This window comes from Triticum urartu, chromosome 2A (genome assembly GCF_056163025.1).
Source record: "Triticum urartu cultivar PI428250 chromosome 2A, HENAU_Tu73, whole genome shotgun sequence".
In the NCBI taxonomy this organism is placed as follows: Eukaryota; Viridiplantae; Streptophyta; class Magnoliopsida; order Poales; family Poaceae; genus Triticum; species Triticum urartu.
In genome coordinates, this window is record NC_141874.1 from 350,652,895 (window position 1) to 350,659,295 (window position 6,401).

Consider the following 6,401-nt stretch of genomic DNA (forward strand, 5'->3'; position numbering starts at 1 on the left):
TATAGCGGCAATCTCCTTGTCAGTCTTCTGAGCTTCTCTGATTTTATCCATCAAAGTTGACTGAATCTCCAATGCTGCTACATGGCCTCTCAGAACTATTTCCAAACATAGTTCACGAAGATTTTCTGCTAACTCCTTGGGTATTTCTCCCGTCATTAACGTATTGACATGGCTCTTACGGCTTAATGCGTCAGCTACTACATTAGCCTTTCTAGGGTGATAATGCAATTTCATATCGTAATCCTTGATAAGCTCCAACCATCTCCTTTGTCTGAGATTCAACTCCTTCTGTGTGAAAATGTACTTCAAACTCTTATGATCCGTGTACACCTCACAATGATTTCCAATGAGGAAATGTCTCCATGTTTTCAATGCATGCACTACGACTGCTAACTCCAAATCATGCGTGGCATAATTCAACTCATGGGGCTTCAGTTGTCTTGAGGCATATGAAACAACTCTCCCTTCCTGCATAAGCACTGCTCCAAGTCCTCGACGTGAAGCGTCGCAATACACCTCATAATCTTTGGTCTGGTCTGGCAAAATCAACACTGGTGAGGTAACCAAGCATTTCTTTAACTCCTGGAAACTAGCCTCACATTCCTCTGTCCATATGAACTTGGTATCTTTCTTTAATAACTCCGTCATAGGCTTCGCAATCTTTGAGAAATTCTCAATAAATCTCCGGTAGTATCCTGCGAGTCCAAGAAAACTCCGGATCTCTCCAACTGTGGTCGGTGCTTCCCATTTAGTCACGGTATCAACTTTAGCGGGATCTACTGCTATTCCTTATCCGGATATAACGTGTCCGAGGAATCCTACTTCCTTCAACCAAAACTCACACTTGCTGAACTTGGCATATAATTGATGTTCTCTGAGCTTTCCAAGTACCAAACGCAAATGCTCCTTATGCTCCTCTTCATTCTTCGAATAAACCAGGATATCATCAATGAACACTACGACGAACTTATCCAAAAACTCCATAAACACTTTGTTCATCATGTTCATAAAATAGGCAGGTGCGTTAGTCAGACCAAATGACATAGCGGTATACTCGTACAGCCCATACCTAGTGGTAAAAGTTGTCTTAGGTATATCCTGTTCTCGAATCTTCAACTGGTGGTGCCCTGATCGCAGATCGATCTTGGAAAATACCTTAGCTCCTTGCAATCGATCAAATAGATCGTTGATCATTGGTAGTGGGTACTTGTTCTTGATCGTTACTTCGTTCAATCCCCGATAATCTACAACCATCCTTAACGATCCATCCTTCTTCTCCACTAGAAGTACTGGCGATCCCCAAGGTGAAGAACTTGGGCGAATATATCCCTTATCCAGTAACTCCTTAATCTGCTTCTTAATTTCCACCAAATCCTCTATCGGCATCCTATATGGTCTCTTTGATATTGGCCCTGTGCCTGGCAATAGCTCAATCGAAAACTCGATATCTCTATCCGGTGGCATGCCTAGCAACTCTTCTGGAAATACATTAGGGAAATCCCTTACCACTGGTACTTCCTCCTGCACAACTCCTGTTAAGCAATTTACTTGAGTCCTCTACGGCACATGTCGGGATACATACTTGATCCTTCTCCCTTCTGGGGTGGTAAGCAAAGTTGACTTACTAGCGCATTCAATATTCCCTTCATACTTTGATAACCAATCCATGCCTAATATCACATCCAATCCTTGGGATTCTAATACTATTAGGTCTGAGAGAAAAACATAGTTACCAATCCTTAATGGTAACCGATCACACCATAGGCTAGCCACATACTCTGCTCCGGGCGAGGTTACTAACATGGGTGACCTAAGGGCTTGGGTTGGTAGGTTATACTTGTCCACAAATCCCCTTGAGATGCATGAATGCGATGCACCAGTATCGAAAAGAACGAGTGCAGTAAATGACTTAACCAAAAACTTACCTATTACTGCATCGGGCTGAGCTTCAACCTCCTCCACGCTAACGTGGTTCACTTGTCCCCTGTTGAAAGGGTTCGGCTTCTTCCCAGAACTTCCATTGCCATTTTGGCCTTCAGAACATTCATTGGCATAATGTCCGGTCTTCTCACACTTAAAGCAAGTGACTTGGCTCAGGTCCTTCTTGGCTGGGGTTGATGGGTTGGTGCGGTTCTGGCTGTTGCTTCCTCCATTTCCATTACCATTCTTGGTGCCATTGTGATTGTGCGAGCTACCTCCTCCATGGGTATGCTGAAAAATTACCTCCCGGTCTAGGGGTAAAACATGGCTTCTGTTGAGCTCTAGAACTATACTTTCCTTGTCCATACTTCCTCTTGCGATTCTCAATCTGCTGTTGCTTCCCTTCAATCATAAGAGCACGATCTACCAACTCCTGGTAGTTGTTGAAGGTTGCTACCATCAACTGCATGCTCAACTCATCATTCAGTCCTTCCAGAAACTTCTCCTGCTTAGCTGCATCCGTAGCGATGTCATCTGGGGCATAACGTGCTAACTTACTAAATTCCTCCACATACTGTCCAACTGTGCCGTCCTCCTTGGTGTAAGTTGCGAAACTCACGCTTCTTCATGGCCATAGCTCCTGCTGAAACATGTGCAGTACGAAAAGCTTGCTGAAACTGGTCCCATGTGACAGTGTCGACTGGGAAAGTGGCTGTGAAATTCTCCCACCATGATGCTGCAGGTCCTTCTAGCTGATGTGCGGCAAACTTCACCTTCTCCACATCTGTGCATCCTGATGTGGTCAACTCCCTAGCGGTCTTGCGGAGCCAATCATCTGCTACTATCGGCTCGGTGCTACTGGAAAACACCGGCGGATTCAGCCTAAGAAAACGGGCTAAGTGGTCAACAGGTGGTGGTGGTGGGTTGTTGTTGTTGTTGTTCCCCTGATTCTGATTCTGGACTAGCAACTGCATCAATGTGTTCTGCTGCTGGATCAACTGGGTGAGCTCCGGTGGGAAGGCAAATCCGGGGTCACGTCTCGGAGGCATCTGAGGGTTTAGAAAAGATGAGATATAAGAATAGAGGGGGTCTAAAGAGAAAACACTACCCATATGCACATGAGGCAAAAACAAACAATTCACTTCAATCAAACAAACAAGGGCATATAATCGATCTATCTATCGCAAAAGTGCTCGGACTACTATATTTACATGGTGGACTACTACTACTGATGAGGTGGTCTACTAGAAATATTCTTCGGTTGCAGACTCCATGATATCGGCTCTAACTTCATCAACATAGTCATCATTGCTACTATCTGGTTCCGAATCGGTGCCGTCGATGATGATGTAATCTTCCGGGCTAATCTCCTTGGGTTCTTCGTCTTCCTCTACTGGCGTAGGGACTCCCATAAATATTCCAATCTTCTTGATCAGGTCATCATTCTTCTCCACCAATACTTCAATTTCCTCTTCATAATCTTCACGTGTAGCCTTGAGTTCTTCCTCCAGTTCCTTGATTCTAGTCTTAGCCTTCTTCAGATCTATCATGTCGGCGCACATCTGGTTCTCCTGTCGTCGAATGTGCTGATTTAACTCCTGGATAAAAGCTTCGATTGATCTATCCTTCCTGGTGCTGATCATATCCCAGTGTTCATCTCGGCGCCCACAAATCTGGTAGATAGTATCCTTAAGATCATTGCGGTAGACTTCTCCAATGCGTCCCATGGCGATGTGAGCTGCCATGCTCTTTCCTAGACTCCAAGTTGGTGCATCAAAAGAAAACTCTATGGGTTCAGTGACTGGCATGAACGTCCTTCCTGGAACTTGAACTTGAATCATCCAGCGCTCTTCTTCAGGTAAAGTGGCGTTGTAGGTTCCTGTGAAGCTTGGTACTCCTATGTTCAGGTATCTAGTGACTTCCTTCAGGTGACGTCCAAAGGGTGTATCTTCATCCGGTTGTGTGAACTTGTTCCTTGCATCCACCATCCTAAAGAGTAGAAAAGATGAGAAGTCAGAAGAGAAGAGAGTGAATAGTGATCTAGGTCTTTTAGCTTAGTGGCCATGTCCTACAGTCAGCGTGTGCTTTGATACCATCTCTGTAGCGACCAGACCTCAAACAGTCTGATCTCTGTGCTCCGGTGTCATCCCTGGATTAGTAATGCTGACACCACATAGTACTCGGAGGATTTATAGCAGAGTAGCAATCACACACTTATTACATCGAGTGTCTCAAAAGAGAACTTATTACAATAAATATGGCTTAAGGCCATCTAATAATGATAACAGCGGAAGGCTTGGAAGATAAGTGAGTCCATCAACTCCAACGGCATCACTGAGCATAGAACCACGACCTAAAACTCCTTAATCGTCGTCTGAAAACTCTGCAACATTAACGTTGCAACCCAAAATGGGTCAGCACATGGAATATGTTGGCAAGGTAACACATAGAGAGTAATGGAATGAAACAGCTATACTATATGCATATTTGGCTGGTGGAAAGCTCTATGGTTACAATTTTGCGTAAAGCCAATTTTTCCTTACTACAAAGGAATAAATTTTATTTAACTATCATGGTGGTTGTTGAACATTGAGAATGGTTGACAGCATTCTCAATCCCAATTAAGTATCATCATTAAACATAACCCAACAAAATTAATTTAGAGTAACATGTTGAGATTCACATGATAATCCAGGTACTAGATACTCAAGATGTCCATAACCGGGGACACGGCTAACCATGATTAGTTTATTACACTCTGCAGAGGTTTGCGCACTTTTCCCCACAAGACTCGATGGCCTCCGTTTGGTTTCTCGCACTACATGGTGTTTGAGAAGACGGATGACCGAGACATAGTCTTTCAGAAGCGCTAGCACCTTACGATCGGGTAGACCATACCACCTACATCCCCTACATCTGCTAGTCTACCACTTTAAGAGTTCGCACAACTTAGTCAACTATGCTAGAGCCCATAATAGCTTGTGGCTGCACACGGAAGTTTCTAGTATGAATAGTCTTATGATCCCTTTGAGCCTGGGTGGCGGTCCAAAAGAAAACGGGCAAGTCCTGGAATACCCAGGTGCCTCAATCCACCCAGATGTGTGTTTAAGTTGGCACCTTAGATAAACCATTAATTAACAAAACTCACATCTGTCATGGATATCACTCACCCAATCCACGTCTACTAGCATAGCATGGCATAATAAGCAAACGTAGAAGTAACTCCCAAAGGTTTGATAATAAACAGGTAATAGGTACTACCTCATCTACTTCCCATCCCACAATTTAATTAGATCCTAATCATGCAATGTGTGAGGATTGATCTAATGCAATAAAACTGGGTAGTAGAAAAGGTATGATCAAAGTGTTACTTGCCTTGATGATGATCCGCGAAACCTAGATATTCGAAGTAACAGGCGGTGCACTCCGGGTATTCTATCGCAGACAAACAAACAAGAATACAATAAGTACTCATCTAATGCGTAGGTAAAACTCAAATAAGAGATCTAACCAGAAGGTTCAACTTAAAAACTCCGGTTGGCAAAAAGAATCAAATCGAACAAAGCAACGAAAGTCAAATGGCGAAAGAAAACAACTTCGTTCTAAAAATCTGGATCTAGGGCAAATTTTACAGTATCAAAAACTTGTTTAAGTTGGTTAAACGGATAGAGGGTTTCGAGACGAAACTCTAGGCGCTTGAATCGCCTGATTCCGATAAACGAGCGAAAAGTTATACTAAAACGAAAATCGGATCAGGAATCGCGATCAGAAAAATCACGGATTTAATCCGAGAAAAAGAAAAACGACGAACGCTCGCTAGAACGAACGGACGGACGAACGCTCGCTATTTAAATAAACCGGAAAACCCGATCTATTTAAAAAAATGAATCTAAAAAAATGACGAAAACCAATTTTTTAAAAAAGTTGGCATGGAAAACGAGGCGGCGGCGAACCTCGGCGGCGGCAGCGGCGGCGGCGTCCGGCGACGGCGGTGCGGCGCGGCGGCGGCGGCGCTCGGGCGGCTAGGGTTTGGGGTGCGGGTGGCTGGGCCTCGGCTGGCTCCCCCCCGGCTTATAAAGCCTAGTGGGCCGGGAGTCCGGGTCGGTTCATTTTTTTTAATTATTCTGCTCGGAAGAAAAATAAAAAGAAATACTAAACGGACTCCGAAAATTCCGAAATAAATTTTCACGGACTTCTAAAATCAAGCCGCACAAGGTGAACATTTATTTGGGACCTAAATGCAATTTTGAAAATCGCACATTTTTCCTAAATTCAAATAAAACACCGAAAAACTCCGAAATAAAATCTTATTTGATTTTATTATTAAATCCTCAGTATTTCTTTATTTTGGGAAAGTCATTTTATTCCCTCTCTCATATTTTTGTAATAGAAATAATTGATGATAAAATAACTAAAATCAAATAATCCTATTCTCAAAATTTGAGAAAACTCAAATATGAAAATAACGAAATCCCCAACTC